This window comes from Astatotilapia calliptera, chromosome 3, assembly GCF_964374335.1.
Source record: "Astatotilapia calliptera chromosome 3, fAstCal68.1, whole genome shotgun sequence".
In the NCBI taxonomy this organism is placed as follows: Eukaryota; Metazoa; Chordata; class Actinopteri; order Cichliformes; family Cichlidae; genus Astatotilapia; species Astatotilapia calliptera.
The window spans coordinates 76,574,109-76,596,595 of NC_137424.1; the positions used below are offsets into that span (position 1 = coordinate 76,574,109).

General features: G+C 40.4%; 1 long non-coding RNA gene across 1 annotated transcript; it reads right to left on the bottom strand.

Annotated features, from left to right (window-relative positions):
* Nucleotides 1–8,895: 8,895 nt before the first annotated feature.
* LOC145425863 (uncharacterized) lies at nt 8,896–21,772 on the bottom strand. Its single transcript, XR_013906623.1, has 2 exons — nt 21,312–21,772; nt 8,896–10,489 (listed from the first exon to the last, which is right to left on the bottom strand). It is a non-coding gene; the product is annotated as an uncharacterized LOC145425863 (long non-coding RNA).
* Between the last annotated feature and the right edge of the window lie 715 nt (nt 21,773–22,487).

Consider the following 22,487-nt stretch of genomic DNA (forward strand, 5'->3'; position numbering starts at 1 on the left):
GAGACACCATATGTCACAATGATTTCCTTTGACCCATCACCTCAACATGTTGAAAGAAGAATAAACAGATTTTTTGTTCAACTGGCTTTATTGGTCGCCTGTGTTTCCTGTACACAAAGTATTAATAAGTATATTATTATGTTGTTCAAACACTGAAATAATTCGTCCATCTCTGACCACTTCACCCACCCTTAACTGATGTTCCAGCATTTACAGGGAGCTATTGAAACAGAAAATAGCATTGGCATTCATAGTACATGCCTACTTAGGTTGGTTGTAAATCAGTGCTGAACATCTTACTGAGGAAAGGTTTGTTGGAGACGTGGCTGGACCCTCTTCCTCTTCATTTCCATCATCACTCTGTTAGAGACATAGAAAGTCCATGGTTGTATTATAGTACCACATTTTATTCAATTGTTATATTTTCCATTAAAAGATGTAAACCTCATAAAGTGTCTCTGTTGCTTCCTCCTCTGTAACAGCTGTCAATGTTTCTTCATTATTTTCCTGCAGTAAAGAAATTACCAACATTGCTGTTCTACTGTAAACTCATATAATCTGTGGAGTATTACTCACAACTGCATGTTGGTCTGGCTCAACAGGAGGCTGCACCAGATGCAGTACACCATCACCATCAACTGATAGAATATGAGGTTTATACAGGTCACTTATAACTTACAAGGGACCAAATGGCAATTAACAAACATATAGCACTCAGCTTACACTTCATTGTCATTATGCTCTCAAAGACAACCAAGACTGAGGGAAGGCAAAATCAGTAGGAAAATAACTTCACTACAAACAAATTCATTATGGTAAAGAGTTTATCAAATGAATGAGCAGCACTGCAAAGGTGACTGTGAAGAAAGGATGTATGCACATCATGTATTATTTTAAATTTACCTCTTATGTGGGCACTTGTGTCTTGCGGGGTTATTGACTCAGAGAATGTCCCCGCAGAGATGCCTTCAGCCACAGGGGGCCCACTGTTTTGGCTGAGGGCAACTGCTCAGCCTCTGTGAGTGGTGGTGTTTTTCAGGCCTCCGCTTTTTTTCTGTTGGCTATAACGGGTCACATTTGAGCATACAGAGTAAGCAAATATGTACTTGTAATGCTCAGATAATTTCAATAAGTGCTTACAGAAAGAAAATTAATGTAGCCTCTAACTGCAATTGATTTACAGACCAAGCACTATGGCTCATAATACAATTACACCTTACCTGTTTGGACTATATTTTTATATTTCATTTTTACTTGCTGCCAGGAACGTTTGGGGCCTGTTGGGTTGCACCTGCGCTCACATCACATCACAAAATAAAATGTATAAAATAAAAAATAAAATATAATAAAATAACGTGTTAAATGGGTGGAAATCCCTAGATCGAACTTTCTACCTTCACCTGTGCAGTAAAGACTGAGAGGAGAGCTGAAACCAACCATTCAATCAGCAAGCAGCATCAACACCTGACCTTCATTCAGACTCTGTTATTGAAGATGTTGTTGTGTGAATGAAATGAGTGAAATGATGTAAATATCCAAATATGGATCTGGTTGTGTCGGGTTACATTAAAGGTTCCTGGGCAGGTCGGCCAATGAGGATGCAGCCTTTTGTTTGCCTTGAGCAAAATATTTTAAACATATCACTAACATCAAAATTCAAAAAAAGAACTTGTTCAAAATAAGATAAATTTACAATTTGAACAATTTGATCTCCTGACTTTGAACTGTTTTCATTAAATATCCGATTGAGATCATTTCATTCAGTTTTATGGAGTAGTGATGAAGGGACGCTCCGGTGCGTGTCCAAAAAAAACATCACAGAAGGACTGTGCCGAGGCTTCATTTGTTTGGCCAGAGTTACATGATCAGTGACATCCAAAGCTTCATGTAGAACATAACTGCATCTGTAACCTGTTGAATGGTTTATAAGGAAGTTGGTTATTCATGGTATTTGATCTTTCCATTGATCATTCTATTGAGAGATATGGAGCCAGCGAGGAAGAGAGGAGGCTCTTACATGTGGGAGTATTTTGAGTTGATTTTGGTCTGCAAGAACAGACAGCTTTCTGTTCAGAAGCATTCTCCATAATGTATTTTCATCTATTGTATTTACCAATATCAAGAAGTCAGAAGCAAAGAAAGACCACACAATGGCACGTGTTTAAATAAGGAATGTTTATTCATCAAATGTATTTATTTAACAAATAATTTTTCACCCAAAAATTACATGTTCAAAGCAACACCAAGGTGACCCAGTATCAGACAGAATTGTGAACTCTACTCTGTAGGGTGGGCAGGCATAATGAAGCAGTACACTTTTATTTGAAGATTCAAGCTGTTATTCATTTGTTGGCCACCAGATGTCACCAGAGAGGACTGTATTAAAAAGCCTCGGGTAATGAACCGTTTTTAACACAAGTTTCAATGCTTCAGAAAGCTACATTTGGCCATCACTACCACAGAGTGTTTAGATTTCCTGTACATGCAGGAGGAGGGGCAGGGAACAGGTGTGCTGTTGGAGGAGGGATCAGGTGACTGGAAACAGTGGGAACATAATGAGGCCACCTACAGGGCAGGCGGGGAACTGAAATCATACGAGATGCTAGTGATCCGTGACTTTAAGAAGATGTCAGAGATGAAACGAGTCTTTGTGTGTTCTCCAAAGAAACAAGTCCAACCAGTACCATCATCGAAAATAAGTCATGTGACCTCAGTAAGGACCACCTACAGGAGACTTCCTCTAAGACAGGGACTGTTTAAAATCCTCATCTTCACTCTAATGACACCTGCTGAAGCTCATTTTAATAGTTTTGCAATTTTCATTAGTTTTTATTTTTATTTAGTTTTGACTTCAGATTTTCAATTTTATATCAGTCTTAATTAGTATTTACCAATTGTTTGCTAGTTTAGTTTAGTTTTTATTTTTTTGAAAATCCTTAGTTTCAGTTTAGTTTTGATTAGTTTCAGTTATAGTTTTAGTTGTGTTTTTTATTATTAACCTTTATTTAACCAGGAAAAGTCCCATTGAGATTAAAAACCTCTTTTTCAAGGGAGTCCTGGCCAAGAGGCGACAACATGTTGAAATTACAAAGTTATATACATATTATAAGTAACAATTGCATTTTAAAAACATTTTTCTCTGACTCTCTCAATCTGGACTTAAAAGTATTTAATGAAATAAGATCTGCTATCTTCCAGTCTTTTTGCATCATGTTCCATATGAAAGGGGCAGCATAAGTAAAAGCCCTCTTTCCCAGTTCAGTTCTGACAAATGGAACATTGAGCAAAAAAAGATCGCTTGAACGCAGGCTGTAAGAAGCAGTACTTCTCCGTGTGAGCAGATCGCAAATGTAGGTGGGCATTTGTCCAAGCAGGGCCTTATAAATAAAGATGCACCAGTGAACAAACCTCCTGGAGGACAACGAAGGCCATCCCACTCGAGCGTACAGATCACAACAATGGGTCAAGGCCCTGCAGTTTGTAATAAACCATAAAGAGGCATGATATACTGATCTTATGAAGACACTGGGCGGAAGCATTCATGTACAGCAGATCACCATAATCTAAAACAGATAAAAATGTGGCATTTACAAGAGGCTTTTTTGTCTCAAAAAAAAAGCAAAATTTGTTTCGAAAGAGTTTTTTCACAAGATTGTCTATGTGAGATTTAAAGGTCAGAGACTCATCAATTAAAAAGCCAAGATATTTATACGTATGCACCACTTCTATGAGGTTTCCCTCAAGAGTGGACACCAAAGGGACAGTTTGAGGAAATCTCTTCATGTTTGAAAACAGCATTAGCTTTGTCTTTTCTGCATTGAGAACCAATTTCAGCTCCAGAAGTGTGTGCTGAACCACGTCAAAAGCTTTCTGCTTTTGCAATAATTGCTGTGTTTGCAATAATTAAGTGTAACAAAATCCCAGTTTCATCATATCAGTCATTCTCTTCTGCTTATCCTTGGATATTTTGCTATTCCAGCTACCATACCCTGCACCCTGGACAGGTCGCCTGTCTGTCGCAGGGCTAACACGCAGAGACAGACAACTCACATTCCCACTGTTACATCCCCAGGAGGATGTCTCTCCTCCCTATTAACCCTTTGTTTTGTCCAGGCTCCACCTCCTCTGTCCTGATTGGATGCTGCGCAGAGTCCGGCTAATTGGTAATCAGCAGAGCACTATTTAAGGCCTGTGGAGCTGTGTTTCTGGGCCCTCTGGCCATTTTGGTTGCCATACTTGTGTAGGCCTTTGTATCTTGTATGAGCATTGTTGTTTTCTTCATGTTCAGACTGCTTGTAGGGGAGAGCTGCCTTTTGTTTTGACACCCTGTTTTCTCCTGTTTATGTGTTGTTAGGTAGGTTATGGTTATAGGTTGTATATTTTTGTTTCTTTGGAGTTAGGTAAGTTTCTTTTATTTCTACGTCAGGGATGTTTTGTTTGTTATGTTGGCCTTGGCTCTCCCTGACGTTATACCTCGGTCTGAACCCAAATCCCATCACCAGTATTAAATAAACCTTCTAAAATTACCATCTTGGCTCCTCCTTCTCTATCCACATTTATGTTCGTCCCTTCAACCCCCTAGACTAGCCAGGGGACGTAACACCCACCTATGGGTTCTTTAAATAAATAAATAAAGGCAGATGAACAACCATTGATACCAGGCAACTATAAAATGTATATCTTGGCCCCAATGAGACTATTAACTCTCGCAGCACCGGGTGTTCGTAATTTTGGTTCAAGTGAATTGATAAACTTTTTGAAGGCAATTGACTCACACAGTTATGTCAATATCCCAGTCCTGTTGTCTCGGGATGCATCACGCTGCCTTGCCTGGGGTTAGCTTCTGTTTTCTGGGGATGAGGGTTGAGTGTTGTTGGGAGAAAACCCTGCAAAATAAACCCAGGAGGAATAAAGACACAATGAGACAAAGTTACTTTTTTATGCTTAACGTGTACACGGGTGAGCTGCTGAAAACAACCCACACCCATGGACAGTGGCTTGGCATTTTTATAGGCACAAATCACAGAGACAGTGAGAACAGGATAAGAAAATAATAAACAGATAAAATAAACAACTCCATATATGGTGCTAGTCTCGTCAGCAGAGAGCTGGGATAGATAAAACAATCTGAAACAATATGTCCCTGCTGGGAAAGTCTAAAAAGACACTTCTAAACTAATCTAAACACAGACAAAGGGCATCTTTGTACATTTAAAAGAAGGTAAAGAAACATAGAATCATTTTTCCTCTAACAAGTGTGCTCCCTTACCTTCTCAAGGTAAGCTAGGTTAGCCTTCTTGTGTGAGCTTTTAAAGTGCACTTTAAGGTTTGTGGGATTTTTTTCCCTTTAGAAATGTCTCTCATAATTTGTCTCTTTCCACTACAAGACACTTGCTTTATCCAAAACACAGTCATATTCAAAGTAATCCCAAATTGGCCATGGCACTTTCTTCTGACTTTTCCTGACATGACAACTCGACTAACGTACTGCCACCTGCTGGCATAATTAGACAGCAACAAAAAACTCTGGAAACTAAACTTCATTTTCACCCTTGACTATTGTATGACACGCACACATCAATGAAAACTAAACACATTTTTGCTATAAATTCAGTTAATTTTAGTTAGTTTTGTGAACACTCATTACAGTTTTAGTTAGTTTTCCCTTTTTTGTTTTTATTTTTATTTCCGTTAACGAAAATGTTTTTTCACTTCTAGTTTTCGTTAACGATAATAACCTTGGTCTTAACGCCCTCGCCATGCTTTCATAGAGAGCCACCTCCTTCCTACCTCCTTACACCTTACTCAATTAAACACAGGCTGCAACAACACACATGCAAAAAATAAATGAAATAAATAAATAAAATAAAAATACAATTCAATAAAACTCAGTAAAATTCAAATAAACATTAAAAAGCAGTTAAAATGACAATCAATCTAATTGAAACGGTTGCATGTTATGGACTTGGCTCAAGGATTCATAGTTTAGATTTAAAAGCACTTAATAAAATGAATTCAGTCATTTTCCATTCATGCAGGTTGTTCCAAGCAAAGGGTGCTAAATGAACAAAAGGTCTTTTACCAAATTCAGTTCAGGCAAATTAAACAGAAAGCAAGAAGTAACTATGTGGATGAAGAGAATACCAACCAGCATGTTTCATTACAAGAAGGGAACATATATAAGAAGGTAGCAACCCAAGTATTGCCATATATATATATATATATATATATATATATATATATATATATATATATATATATATATATATATAAAACACCCAGCACGCCCCTGCGGGCGGTTTATCCTTCAAGCTCGGGTCCTCTACCAGAGGCCTGGGAGCTTGAGGGTCCTGCGCAGTATCTTAGCTGTTCCCAGGACTGCGCTCTTCTGGACAGAGATCTCCGATGTTGTTCCTGGGATCTGCTGGAGCCACTCGCCTAGCTTGGGAGTCACCGCACCAAGTGCTCCAATTACCACGGGGACCACCGTTACCTTCACCCTCCACATCCTCTCGAGCTCTTCTCTGAGCCCTTGGTATTTCTCCAGCTTCTCGTGTTCCTTCTTCCTGATATTGCTGTCATTCGGAACCGCTACATCGATCACTACGGCCATCTTCTTCTGTTTGTCTACCACCACTATGTCCGGTTGGTTAGCCACCACCATTTTGTCCGTCTGTATCTGGAAGTCCCACAGGATCTTAGCTCGGTCATTCTCCACCACCCTTGGGGGCATCTCCCATTTTGACCTCGGGACTTCCAGGTTATACTCGGCACAGATGTTCCTGTACACTATGCTGGCCACTTGGTTATGGCGTTCCATGTATGCCTTGCCTGCTAGCATCTTGCACCCTGCTGTTATGTGCTGGATTGTCTCTGGGGCATCTTTACACAGCCTGCACCTGGGGTCTTGCCTGGTGTGATAGACCCCAGCCTCTATGGATCTTGTGCTCAGAGCTTGTTCTTGTGCTGCCATGATTAGTGCCTCTGTGCTGTCTTTCAGTCCAGCTTTGTCCAGCCACTGGTAGGATTTCTGGATATCAGCCACCTCCTCTATCTGCCGGTGGTACATACCGTGCAGGGGCCTGTCCTTCCATGATGGTTCCTCGTCTCCCTCCTCTTTCTTGGGTTTCTGCTGCCTGAGGTATTCACTGAGCACTTGGTCAGTTGGGGCCATCTTCCTAATGTATTCTTGGATGTTCGTTGTCTCATCCTGGACTGTGGTGCTGACACTCACCAGTCCCCGGCCCCCTTCCTTCCGCTTAGCGTACAGCCTCAGGGTGCTGGATTTGGGGTGAAACCCTCCATGCATGGTAAGGAGCTTTCTTGTCTTTATGTCAGTGGCTTCTATCTCCTCCTTTGGCCAGCCTATTACCCCAGCAGGGTACCTGATCACGGGCAGGGCGTACGTGTTGATGGCCCGGATCTTGTTCTTACCATTCAGCTGACTCCTCAGGACTTGCCTGACCCTCTGCAGGTACTTGGTGGTTGCAGCTTTTCTAGCGGCCTCTTCATGGTTCCCATTCGCCTGTGGGATCCCCAAGTACTTGTAACTGTCCTCTATGTCTGCAATGTTGCCTTCTGGTAGTTCAATCCCCTCAGTTCTGACTACCTTCCCTCTCTTTGTTACCATCCGACTACACTTCTCCAGTCCGAACGACATTCCAATGTCATTCCTGTATAGCCTGGTAGTGTGGATCAGTGAATCGATGTCTTGTTCACTCTTGGCATACAGCTTGATGTCATCCATGTACAGGAGGTGGCTGACAACTGCTCCGTTCTGTAGTCGGTATCCATAGCCAGTCTTGTTAATGATCTCACTGAGGGGGTTCAGGCCTATGCAGAACAGCAGTGGGGACAGAGCATCTCCTTGGTAGATCCCGCACTTGATGGTGACTTGTGCTATGGGCTTGGAGTTGGCCTCTAGTGTTGTACGCCACATCCCCATTGAGTTCCTGATGAAGGCTCTTAGGGTCCCATTGATCTTGTACAATTCTAGGCATTCCAGTATCCAGCTGTGGGGCATTGAGTCATAGGCCTTCTTGTAATCAATCCAGGCAGTGCACAGGTTGGTCAGTCTGGTCTTGCAGTCTCGGCTGATTGTTCTGTCTACCAGTAGCTGGTGTTTTGCGCCTCTGGTATTCTTGCCAATTCCTTTCTGTGTCCCGCTCATGTATTGACCCATGTGCCTGTTCATCTTAGCCGATATGATGCCTGACAGGAGCTTCCATGTGGTACTGAGGCAGGTTATTGGTCGGTAGTTGGAGGGGACCGGTCCCTTCTTGGGATCGGGACCGTCCGACCTTCGGTTAGCCATTCCGGGTGTCTCTCGTTAACTAGCAGCTGGTTCATTTGTGCTGCCAGACGCTCGTGGAGTGCAGTCAGCTTCTTTAGCCAGTAGGCGTGAACCATGTCGGGCCCTGGTGCTGTCCAACTCTTCATACTGGAGACCCTTTCTTGGACATCTGCCACTGTGATGGTTACTGGACCCTGTTCAGGGAGGTCGCTGTGGTCTGCCCTCAGATCCACTAGCCACTGAGCATTGCCGTTATGGGTTGCGTCCTTCTCCCATATTCTTCCAGTATTGCTCCGTCTCCAGCCTTGGTGGTGCTGTTCTCTTATTATTGTTCCCTTGCCACTGAGAGTACACCTTTGCTGGTTCTGTGAAGAACAGCTGGTTTATTCTCCTGCCTTCTATCTCTCTGGTGTACCTCCTCAAGCGGCTGGCCAAGGCTGTGAGTCTTTGCTTGGCAGTTTCCAAGGCCTCAGGTATGGACAGCTTGCTGTATTTCTTATGCACCTTCTTTGTCGCACCTTTCTGCAACTCCGTTAGTTGGCTAATGTTGAATTCTCCCAATTCTTTGAATCTTTGGGCTGAAGGAGGGACAATACTCGGTGTATAAATGCTCAATCAACAATCATTTATTTCCATACAATTCAACAATAAGAGCATTACAACGTCCGGACGGGAGAGATGCTACCAGAGGGTCAGGCACATGTCTCAAAATGGTGACGGGTTGCTCAGCTTTTTATAGTCTCTAGTGGCCCCCAGCTAGTCGTAAAAGCCAAAACATCACATTCTTTCTCTGTTACAGCGCCTAAGTTATGACCTCGGCAGTTGTTTCTCTGCTTTCTGTAAGGTGGGGGTGTGGAATGTGGTCTATCTATCTCCCCTGTCTTTAGACACAGAGTCTCCTGCTTACAACCTTCTCTTCATGATTCAACAATTAAGCATGTCAAGAAAACAGTGTAACACATTCCCAGCAGATCAAGGATACAGAGTGATGCACATTTATCTAATGAACTAATATGTGAATATGTTCTGTTAACTCAAAAGTATAATGAGAACTAAACTACATACAGCTCACACACTCTATATTAAAGGGTATAATGTGATCTACAGCAGTATTCTAATTCAACTACTTTGATTACATATATAAGGTAACATATAATAACAGAATAATCTAATAATTCCCTCTTTTGATCTCTGAAAGAGATCACTTACAACATGCACTCCAGGGTTGCAAGGTCCAAGTTTTCTTGATCCTGAGGCCCTCTGTCCCCCTTTAACGGGTGGACCATATGTGGGATGACCTCTGTGTTCACGCAGTTCAGATGCAAGCAAAGTTAGATTTACAACCATAACAGCAGTTACAGATGACTCTCCCATCACTCCCCAATTCTCCCACAGCTTTATTTTGGTGCTCCAGTTTTCCACTCCCATTTTAATGCCCCCTTATACCTTTCAAATGTACTGAGACTAGAACCTCTGTCTAAGGAGCTTTTAGCCTTTATTTTTATTGCTGCAGCTACCAGTGTCTTCCAGTTGGGTGATTCTCAGCTTCTTTCTTCGACCTCCGGGGTTAGACCACCCTTTAGTCATTGCACAGTTCTGGGGATTATTCTGCCCCGATTTCAAACAAAGATCTGTGTATTTTGGGTTCACCGGCGTGTCCCCCTTTTTGCCAAGAGCCTCTTGAACCTCGTTGGTCTGGTGTTCCTGGTTTTCACCAACCCCTTCATGGTTATTGCTGTGTTTGTGGGATCCATCTTCTCCAGGAGCCCAAACGTCATGACACTTGACCCCAGTTGCTGTCTCGGCAGTCCCTACATCTGTCCCTGCTGTGAAGGGTCCTCACATCTCCGGGTCCCCGTCTGGTGTCTGTTCCTTTCTCTGCAAGAGACAGAAAACCAAAACACCTCTCTCCCTAGCCTTGATAATCTAATATTGTTATCCATTGTTGTTCTAATGATTCAAATTTGGTTTAAAATATTATGTTCAGGACTTATTCTAATCATAATCTATGTGTGTGTAAAAGAAATCAAAAATTAGTGAACCCTTTCTAAGTCTAACACATTATATGCTTAAGTTTTACCATAGCTAAATTATTAAACACAGAAATAACGTCATAAGATGTTCATAAAACCATTGTTTGATGTTCGGACTCAACTCCCCCTTTTTGACACACTCCCATGTGTCAATTCATTGGAGCTAGACACTTAAAAGAGAAAGTTAGTGACATCATATCTGGTAACTGGTCCATCCAGAGCTGTAACATTTTGAAATGTACATACAACAAGCCAAACCACACCTTGGTCACACCAACCCTTTTCTGCCCTGAAGATGTCCAACACCATCTTAGTCTGGACCAGGGTTGTAGTAGTTTTGCAATTTTCATCAGTTTTAATCAGTTTTTACCAATTGTTTGCTAGTTTAGTTTAGTTTTTATTTTCTGAAAATCCTTAGTTTCAATTTAGTTTTGTTTGTGTTTTGCAAAAATTAAGTGTAACAAAATCCCAGTTCCATCATATCAGTCAAGCTCTTCTGGTTATCCTTGGGTGTTGAGACTAATAACTATTAACTGTTGCCGCACCGAGTGGTCCTAATTTTGGTTGGAGTGAATTGATAACCTTTTGAAGGCGGTTGTTTCACACCTTTATTTGGATGTCCCAGTCCTGTTGTCTCGGGATACATCACGCTGCCTTATCTGGGGTTAGCTGTTTTCTGGGGATGCGGGTTGAGTGGGTGAGCTCTTCAAGGAGGGGGAGTGTGCTCCCCCTGATGAGGTCTTCTAGGTAAGCTAGGTTAGCCTTCTTGTGTGAGCTTTTCAAGTGCACTTTAAGGTTAGTGGGACTTTTAGTTTTATAAATGTCCCTCATGTCCCCCTGATGACCCAGTATTTCATTTTTGCACACTGTAGTACACATTTTAGTTTTTGCTTGTAGCTCGCATACTCTACTTGCCACTCCTCTAATTCCTGATGTTTCTTAGAGAGGGCAACAGTACCTTTAAAATTATATCACATGTGTGGGGGTGTGGCCTTGCCAATTGTTTTGCCCACCTTTTCAAAATGGCTGGCGTGCCCACAAGCACATTTCATGGAAAAAGAAAGGTAAGCTTGATATTTACATTTAAAATGTTTTGTTAAACTCAGATTTTTATTTTATTCTTTTTGCAAGTACCCCTCCTCGGTGGCGAGAAACTGTTGGTGTGGTCAAGTGGGTGCTCTAGAAACAAACGCTCAGGACAGAACAGTTATCAGTCATGTACTTCCTACAAATTTTGCATATGTTCTATTTCATATTGATCCTCTGAGTGTAATGGTACATTTTAATTTGAATTTATCCAAACTAAACACAATATTTTCTTTATTTACTTTGCTCTTGTTCTTTTTCAGTACCACATCCTATCAAATGTCCCTGTCGATTATATTCTACATTTAATAACTTACTATTTCAAGTGAGAACCTAAATCATGTGGACCATGTGGAGCAGGGAAATTATTTTACTGCTATTGTTAAATAATTGTCATCATTACCATTGCATTAATAATATAATCTGGAGTTTATATTGCATTCAGATGTTTAAACAGTGTGTGTCTTTCAGAGAGACTAAGTTGCAGGCTGACAGGAAGTTGCAGGTTTGCAGAGTGTGCCTTTTGCAGAACTGAAACCGAAAGCAGAGTCTAAGTGCAGGTTATTTTGAGGAGCATTTGAGGACGAGACACAGACAGTGAAGAGGTGACACAAAGAGCATGTGAGGTCAACACATACACACATATTAGTTAGACTTATTTAGAGGAGAGATCAGTTATGTCTAGACAAGAAAGAGGAACAATTTACTTTGAGACAAGAACGGAAAGTACCAAGCCATGAAAATAGAAGATGATTTTCTGGGTGAAAAGTCATGATGATGTTGATCTGATCTATGTATAAAATGTACCGGTGACGCATGAAGGGGCGTCAGTAAACAAACCCTGATGCTATAAAATATCTGTTCATGCTTTGATTAAGTCGAGGACTACTGGCTGTCTGCGTACAGAGTGTCTTCCCACACGTGTGTTCATTAAAATCATTGTTTGACCAAGACCTTCTGGAACCATGGGTGGTGTGTACTCTCCTTCCTCAATTTTGAACCTTAACATTTGGGGGCTCGTCCGGTGGTTGAGGAGGGAGGATTGGAGGTTTAGATGGAGAAATTTGGTCTTAGGTGGTCTGACGGGCAGACATGAATTCCAGTGGTCGAAGTGAGTGGGCATAAGCCGGCTTATCCAAAAGGTAAGGCACTACCTGTTGAATTATTTCCAAAGTGTGCCAAATTGGACATGATAAAATTTAAGTCTACTCACTGAAATTACTGGTGGATGTCTGTTTTGATTTTGATGAAAATTTCATGAGTTGAAGCAGTTAGAGTTCTGCTAAGAAGAAATGAAAGCAGTAAAGTCTGCTAAAGCAGTTTGAGTCTGCCAGGAAAAGTTTAAATACTGGGTTGAAGTCCCAAAGAAATTGAGTTAGAGTCTCAAGTAGTTTGGTAGGGAATTGGTTATTTTGTTGGTTAGAGTCCAAATTTGGTCATAAGAGTGGACCTGAGTGGTCATTTTGTGAGTTGGAGTCTCCATTGACCACTAGGTTGCACCTGCCTCAGTTATACACTTGTTTTGGGTGTTGATTGTTGTTTCAAAGTATTATAAATTATTCTAGGACGGCAGTTCGAGTCTGCTACGAAGCGCAGTTCTCGGAGGTAATGCTCCCTCCCGGCCAAGGACGCTTGGCCCTGACCTATCGGCGAATAGGGTTAGTACGGTTGGCAACCGGGGAGAACTTGGGAACCTCCAAAATAGCTAGGAGTTAGAGTCTCCTTACCGTTTGGAACGGTATCTGCGCTTTTTTGGGCAGCAAAGGTTGGACCTTGGGTGTTGGACACTTTTAAATTGAGTTAGGGATTTTAGAAATGAGGCCAGAAACAGTTAAAGTCTTGATACTGGTTAATTGGTCGCAAAAAACTCAGGGAGTTTATCCGCTGGGCGGTTATTTTAAATTTGTCTAAAATTGTGTAGGCGCTAAAGCTGACAGATCTGACAGTGGCTTCTTTTCTCTCTATATCTCCTACCCCTTGGGTCTATTTTCAGGAAACATGGGATTTCTTTCCACTGCTACGCCGATGACTCCCAGATTTATTTCCCACTTAAAAAGATAAATGGCTTCTCAGTAGACCCGCTGCTCAGATGCCTTGATGAAATAAGGACTTGGATGGCTTTGAACTTTTTACATTTTAATGAACAGAAAACAGAAGTGATGGTTTTTGGTGGCGCTTCTGAGGCCACTATTATAGATCTTGGTTCACTGGCACAGTATGTTAAACCAGTCATCACTAATCTGGGAGTTAAAATAGAGGCAAATCTTAAACTTGAAAGCCAGGTCAGAGCTGTTGTAAGATCTAGCTTTTTTCATTTGAGGGAATTAGCCAAAATAAAGCCTATCTTATCGAAACAGCATTTTCAGACAGTAATCCATGCCTTTGTTACTTCTAGGCTGGATTATTGTAACGCACTTTATTTTGGGGTTAGTGATGCGTCCATTAGGCGCCTGCAGGTTGTGCAAAATGCTGCAGCACGTCTTTTAACTGGAACAAAAAAGTTTGAGCACATTACCCCTATTTTAATTTCACTCCACTGGCTACCTGTACATTTTAGGATTGTTTTTAAAATTCTCTTATTTGCTTTTAAATCTCTTAATGGCCTGGCCCCCCCCTACCTCTCGGAGCTACTACAACCATATACACCTGCCCGTTCCCTTAGGTCCGCCAATCAGCAACTCCTTAAGGTACCGAAAACTAAGTATAAACTTAAAGGTGATCGTGCTTTTGCTGTAGCTGCTCCAAAGTTGTGGAATGATCTGCCCTTGCATGTTAGGCAGGCCTCTTCTCTCTCTGAATTTAAAAGTCTTCTTAAAACATATTTATTCGCTGAAGCCTTTGGCATTGATTAGAGGGGTTGACTCAATTTGTTTTAACATGTTTCAATTTATTGTATCTATTTATTTTATTGTATCTCATTTTAATTTTCCTTACGTATGCTATTAACATGTACAGCACTTTGTGAAACTCTGGTTTTATGTTAAAGTGCTTTAGAAATAAAGTTGGTATGGTATGGTATGGTTGTAAATATAAGACGTCGTTGTAATATAGAATAAGAAAATTTGGTGTGAGAGATCTCTGTGTGTCGAGTCAGTAATGCACTGACTGCCTGCTGCTATTTTTAGATGTGTGTGTGTGAGTGTGAAAATGCAAGGCAAGGCAAGGCAAGGCAAGTTTATTTGTATAGCACAATTCAACAACAAGGTGATTTAAAAGTGCTTTACAGAGACATTAGAAACAAGAACAAATAAAAAGCATGATTTCAAATTGATTAAAACAAGCAAATAAACTAACTAACTAATTAACAAACAAACAATCAAAACAGTATATAAAATCAAAACAGATAAAATCAGAACATGCTTACTAATGCAAATGAGTAAGCAGTGAACTGTTTAAGCCACAGTTGGTTTTACAAATACTGCTGCAAACATTGTTGAGTGTGTGTTTAAAATGCCATTTATGTTTATTAGAGGACTATAAATAAAGTTTTGAGTTGCCGTAGGGGATGCATAGTAACTGACTGAGTTTGGATGTAGATATATAAATATATTGAGTGCACTGTATATACTTAAGACTAACACATGACTTTCAGTAGTAACTTTTCTCCAGCATTAGTTGCTGGTGTGTTTTATTTTTTCAATTTCTTGTGTGTGCGGTGAGAATTAATAGAGGTTTCAATTTTTGTTTGTTTGTTTTTTACTTGCTTTTTTTGATTATGACAAGCATGTCTAAAATACTCTTAGGAAAGTGTGTTTTGAGTTATATTCCTCAACTCTAGTCACACTTTAAGTGTGACTGCGGTGACTAGAAGGTTTTGAATGATGAATAAAGGTGTGAGAGGTATTTCTTTGGTGATGTAAAGTAGGATGTTTTAAAGTTTGAAAGTGTTTTTAATTTAAGAGATGCATGAGTGATGTTATAAGAGTTTAGTTTATTTAAAAGGTGTGTGTGAGAGGATTATGAAATCATTGTGTGAATGATGCTACATTTTAGATCAAAAGTTAGTAGAATTACAGAGGGTTTGTAGATTGTAAATACAAAATAAGTTTGATTAGCCTGGAGAAACAGCAGAGCAGCTGCGTGCTGTGTGTGTGTAACAGGAAATGGTGTGGGTGACAGGAAGTTTGCATGCCCATATAAGGTGACGAGTGAGCACCCAGAGAGAGAAATAGATGAGTTAAACTCTAGGCAGATAAAGCGAATGGAGGTTTTGAGAAAAGAAATGAAAAGGATAGTAATCGTATGCTTTAGTGTGTTAATACAGGTTCCAGATAAATGAAGGTGGACTTCTCTCAACCTGGAATTTTGAGTACGGCGCCAAAACCACTAGAGTAGCATAATTGGGAGAAAACAGGCCAGATTTTGGCTTAAAATTTTACAGCTTGACCTCGCACTTGTCCCCATCCTGAGAAGAAGCTCAAAGGACAGTTAATCTCGTGATGAAGACCGACAGAACATCGTGGACTTGAGAAGAATTAATAGCAGGCAAAAGACAGTGCAACGGAAACTACACAGACGACACCAGCAGCAGCATGAAAGGAACCACGAGGTGGAAACATGTACTGTAAATTACAGGCTGGGCAGTTGAACAGTGGGATAATGAACGGTGGTAAAGCACTGGACACTGATTGTCAGATTTGCCATGCTTGGAGTAATCTTGAAAGAGATGACTGAGAGGATCAACAGAAAAGAAGAAACCACGTGATGAAACATGCACGGTGGACAGCAGGCTGGTAAGAACAGTGTGACATGACTGTTTAAAGGCACTGAATGTGGTATTTTGCCAGGCTGGGACTTGATCCAAAAGGAAAATACTGAAGAGAAACAGAGAAGAAACAGACTGTGTTTGCTGGAATTCAAGACAACAAAAGGACACTGAGAGAAGAGGACGGTGACCAGTGAGAGGCGAAGCTGGACGACTTCGACTGTGAGAATAGAGGGTGTAATTGGACTAAAAGTGAAGCTTGAACTCATGATGGTTTAGAGATGTCCACCGTCACAAAGAAAAAGGGGTAAACAAGAATAGAAAACACACATACACAAAGTGTTACATGTGAAATTATTTCTGGAAAGGATCAGAAGTGAGATAGTTTTGAATTAAGAAATCAGAGAAAAGATGCATGAATTAAACCTGACTATAACATATAGAGGCAATGAAGAAAGCAGCTTACACTTACTGAACATTAACAAAATACATAGGAAAAGCAATGAAGACCTGCTTACACGTATATACATGACATAAGTTGGGATTTCTGACCAGAGAAAGGGAAACGGGTAGTTTAAGTACTTATGATAATAATGAAAATGTCTCAGTTGTGTTTCTTTAGGGGCTAAACAGATCTGGATCAATTTTCCACGTGCAGCGGTCGGAAGAAACCTGTAGGTTAACTTGACTGGACATGCCAAGGCAAGTTCCTGGTTGAATTGTTCACAGCGCCATGTCTCCATAAACCTGACAAGTGGGCCCTAACTTCTGGCTGAGGAGCAGGAATAAGGTGGGAACTTAAAATTTGGGTTAGCAAATTTGGGAAAGAGAACTGACGGCTTAAGTGGAGAATTGTGCAGGAGTCTGACACACTGCAAAAGCAACATATGCAAATTCACACACACAAGCAGAAAATGCATTAACCTTATGAAGACAAGACAAGCTCGTGGAGTTTAATGCATAGACACTGATTAAACCTGGCTAAGAACACAAACATATGCAATGAAGAACAGCTTGCTATTTTGTATGAATGATACAATGGTGTGAATGTTTAATAAAATGCATTTGAGTTTGTAATTGAGGAATATAAGAAGCCATATGACAAAGGGAGTGAGTTATGAAAACAAAAAGTGATTAAAGTAGTTTTAAAAGAGTGACTTAGGAGTGCTCTCTCGTACTGAGTGATCAAAACCAGTGATCACTGTAGAAAGAAATAAAATAATTTAATGAGTTGGTGATGTTTAAACATATGTTTGTGTTGTTACAGCAACTCATTGAGAGATGACTCAGTATGCAAATTAGTTGGAGTGAGTGGTGACGAAGGAACTTCCTGTGTGTGTGTGTGACTGAGGAAGTGACTTTCAGACGAGGAAGCATGGCAGACAAGAGAAGTATAGATTTGGGTAGGAAATAGTTTATAGTTTAGTGATTATACGTTGTCGTAAGGGGGTTATGTTTTATGCTGAATTGAAGTATGATACAGAGCATAAGGGGGTGATTTTTGTGTGCAAATTGTGTGGTTTTAATGAGACTTTCGGTGTATTGAGGAGGTGAAATTATGTGGTGGCAAGACTTGTGTGTTTAAGGTTGTTGTGGTGATGGGTTGATTTTGTCAGTTAGGTTTGGGTTGGTGTTTTTGTTTTTAATAGAGGGAGTTTTAGGAAACATGGACATGTCTAAAAATTGGGCCCATTATTTTGTAACAGTGCACTTAAAGAAAACCTGTCAGGTGATTTTGTTTTGTTTTTATGAGCTAACAATCAGCTCTATTTTTTCATTTCTGTTTTAAACAGGCCTGCAACAGTGAATAACGGCGCTGAAAATATAAGGGGGCTTTCCAGATTTCTATTGGCTGAGGAGAGCTACCTGTGGGGACTGATCAAGGTCGTAAGTCCCTGTAAAAAGGATTTTATGCGAGTCAATCCAGTCCAAAAGCATAAAGAAATATTTTCCTATGGAAAATAAAAATGACTGAGCTCATTTTGCTGAGGGTGGAGTATCTGATCGTGCGGGAAGCTCCACTATCAGCAAAGATATGGAGTAAATGTGTGAGTGAATGTGAGACTGGATGAAGGTGTGGATGAATAAATGTGGACAAACAATTTGCTTTTACCAGAGAAAATTTCTGTTTTGTTTTGTTGACTGGGGTTAGATTATGGGATTATAGTATATTGTTGGGAGAATGCCAAATGCTAAAGGGGAAATATTTTTTGATGTAACTCAGTTACCATTAATTGAAGAAACACATGACTGATAACTGTTCTGTTTTAAGTTTATTTTTATGACATAGATTGGATCATGAGTGGGGAAAACTGAGCATTTTAAGTTTTGTATAGTATCTTGACACATGAAATGTATCAAGATAAAGGGGGGTTTAGGGTTTAATAATTTAATTGTTTAATAATTTAGGATCATTTTAGGACCTTTTGGGTTTTTGATCATTTGGATATGGTAAAACTGAAACTGTTATTTTTAAGTTAAGGTTAAAGGATTAAAAGTGAACTTGTCACGGTTTGCGAGGCAAGCCGTGTGGAGTTGTAGAAAAGGACCCAAAAGGCGGCAGCTCTGGTGCAGGTGAATATTTATTTACAACGGTGGGCACAAAACAGCACTGGTGGAAAAACAAGAAACCGGAAACCTAAACTGGGTAAGCTAATAACACAAACCAGAAACGAGGATGCAGGGAGGTCCGGGGAAATACACAAGAGACGCAGGGAGACCGAGGGGAAACAACACAGACGAACCAGTAACTACCATAACAGAAGACACAACTTAAATACACCCAGAGAACACAGGGAGATTACACACAGGTGGGGAACACAGGTGACACTGATAAACATAACGAGACAGGGCAGGAGTTAACACAACATTACGCATAGTGACGAGAGACTGTCAAAGTAAAACAGGAAGTACACAGAGGTTCAGACAGGAGGAGAGAAAGCACGGGGAGAACACAGACATAACAGGCTGGGGGAAAACATGGAATAAACACAAAGAGAGACGAGAGCTCATAAATAGACAGAGGGGCACAAGGGGGTAAGAGTCACAAAGGGAAAAAAAACACTTAGGGAACACCACAACAGGACACCTCAGAAAACCTGGCCTAAATAAGGAGCGAAAATACAAGGAACCAAGAATACTGGGCCAACATGGCCCAGGACCATGACAGAACTGAATCCTGTTTAGAAGATACAATGCCGGTTTTTCAAAGCTGTGAATAATTCTTAGAGGGAAAACTAGTGAGGGTTGAAGGAGTAGAACAGCTTTGAGTTCTTTTTGATTTCTAGAAGTAGTGGTTATAATGTAGGCTTACACATACAGATATTACATAGGAGGTATTTTTAGGATAAAGGGGGAGCTTATAAATAGAAATGATTTTTATACATATTGCATTTTGTGCTTTTAAAGGAGTTGTGGCTCAAATTTGTCTCTGGAGGGTCACGAGCCTTTGGCTAGCGCTATGATTAGCCAATCTACTGTGAGGATAATATGAGTTCATGAAGGGTTGCACACGCTTACAGACACAGAGTTAAGAAACACACATGACAGTATTGATTCCAGGCAAAAGGCCTCAAATTCATTTAGCTTTTAACTGAACTTAAAGAAGGACCAAAGAGGAAGGAAAGCATATATTTTGGTTAAGTCTGATAAATTAGAATTAGAAGGTATTGTTACATTAAAGGGAGCAAATGAAATTAAAAGGCTATACCAAAATGGGTTATAACATAGGAAATGTGAGGTTAAAATGAAGTTAACACATAGGAGTTGTTTTTAGGCAGCATTTAGCTATGATGAAATGTATACAGGAGTAATTGCTTATATGCTTAAACTTAATTGATTAAAGTGGTTGTTTTCTTTAGGAGTAGAGGAACTTGCAGCAGCGACAATTTGTGCACAGGATGTTGATGATCAGATAAGGGAAAAATAGAGCCAGCAACCGGACGTGAAAGCAGGGCTTAAAGAGTGTAAAGGGATGAGTAACGTTGAAGAATATACATAAATATAAGTCAATAAGTTAAGAAGATAATTAGGATCAGGCTTTTGATTAAAGAGTCCCAGATAGGATAGGTTAGGGAGGTGCAGGAAAAGGTGTTTTGTTTCCTTTGCAGAAGATCTCGGCGACCACAGGAGGGACGAGGATCCTGGAGATCTCGAGGTCCGAGACCACCAGAGAGGGTCTGAGCGAGGACACAATGTATTGCGACCTCTGGTGTTCCAGAGGTCGAGAGAGGGAGTGTGGAGCAGGGAAATTATTTTACTGCTATTGTTAAATAATTGTCATCATTACCATTGCATTAATAATATAATCTGGAGTTTATATTGCATTCAGATGTTTAAACAGTGTGTGTCTTTCAGAGAGACTAAGTTGCAGGCTGACAGGAAGTTGCAGGTTTGCAGAGTGTGCCTTTTGCAGAACTGAAACCGAAAGCAGAGTCTAAGTGCAGGTTATTTTGAGGAGCATTTGAGGACGAGACACAGACAGTGAAGAGGTGACACAAAGAGCATGTGAGGTCAACACATACACACATATTAGTTAGACTTATTTAGAGGAGAGATCAGTTATGTCTAGACAAGAAAGAGGAACAATTTACTTTGAGACAAGAACGGAAAGTACCAAGCCATGAAAATAGAAGATGATTTTCTGGGTGAAAAGTCATGATGATGTTGATCTGATCTATGTATAAAATGTACCGGTGACGCATGAAGGGGCGTCAGTAAACAAACCCTGATGCTATAAAATATCTGTTCATGCTTTGATTAAGTCGAGGACTACTGGCTGTCTGCGTACAGAGTGTCTTCCCACACGTGTGTTCATTAAAATCATTGTTTGACCAAGACCTTCTGGAACCATGGGTGGTGTGTACTCTCCTTCCTCAATTTTGAACCTTAACAACCAATGTTTATTATTGCATATCTCTATTCTGAATGTGGCCAGTCATTCATAGGTATTGTTCAATTTTGGCGATTTTCCTCTATAAAATTTAATTGACTTTTTACAGTGGCCTGCTGTGGTTAATAGTAACATATTCCAGTCATGAGTGGTATCAAAAGTCTTCTCCACTGTAGCATTTGGCATTCCCAATAATATAACATGATACCTTAATCAAAACACAGTTAATATAGCACAGTTTTCTTGATGCAAACATCAGTAACTCAAAATCAGCAACCACAGTGTTAAGTCTGCAGTTCATACTTATGTGAAGCTAGAGTCTCCTCCTCCAGTCTCTCTTATCCTCCTGCTCCTGAAAAAACAAAACAAAACAAAGCGAAGCATCCACCCTTCTCTTGTCGGCTGGGTGAATTGTTTATTGGCATTTACTAATCCTACAGTGGGTGCAGTCATTGTCTCAGTATCAAGTCAGTCAAAACTTTTAGTCGTCAGTCCATCACAGTCCATTCGCATGCATACCTCCATACACATTCATACCAGATGTTGCTGATAATGGAGTCTCCCGCGCAACCTATTCGAGCCTCCATCACCAGCAAGATGACGTCATCATTTTAAAGGAAAACAATTCCTTGTTGTTTTTTGGGCCGGATTGACTCGGTGCAATCCTTTTAGACTCAGAACTTCTCAGTGTTCCCTATAAGTGAATTTCTCCCAAGCCAATTACAATCATGGAGAAGCACACTTTGCAACTGTTTTTGTAAGAATATTTTATAGCGCTTTAAATTTCAATCTTTCAGGCCTTGTTTAAAGAGCTGATTGTTAAATCATGAACTCACAAAATATCAACATATCACCACCGGTGGATCACACCTCTCAGATGTTTTTTCTCCAGTGCACTGTAACAAAAACGAAAACAGACATAACCAACAAAATACTACTAAAATAACACAAACTAGGGCCCGTTGCAGACATGTCCAAGCATAAAACTATCCCTCTCTCGCTTACGAGAAAGAACACAAGCCAAAGCTCACTGATAAAATCAAGCTAGCGCTAAACAAAACCAAACAATCAACCAGAAATTCACAGGAACATTTTGCTTCCTGCCGGGACAATATTGTGTGGGAATGAGAACCTCAGGTGCCGTAACACCTTTTGTTCCTCCTTGAATTAAAACTCAATCACAGAAAATGCCGTACTCCAACCTAAAACTTACACTATTAATTCATCATTTTCACTCTGTGCCACTGTTCCTCATCAGGGCTGTGTGAAGCACAGCAAAGAATTCAGTCAAGGCCTTGAGCCATAAACAGACATCACGCACAGACATTGTTTTCATAACCAAACTTTTTAGACCTTATTCCTAAAATCTACATAAATGCCCTCTGGGTGACATATAACACATTCTAAGTATTTAATGGTAATCAATGGCTCCTCATAAAAATTATGCATTGGGATGTTTGTGTGCAGCATTTTGCATAT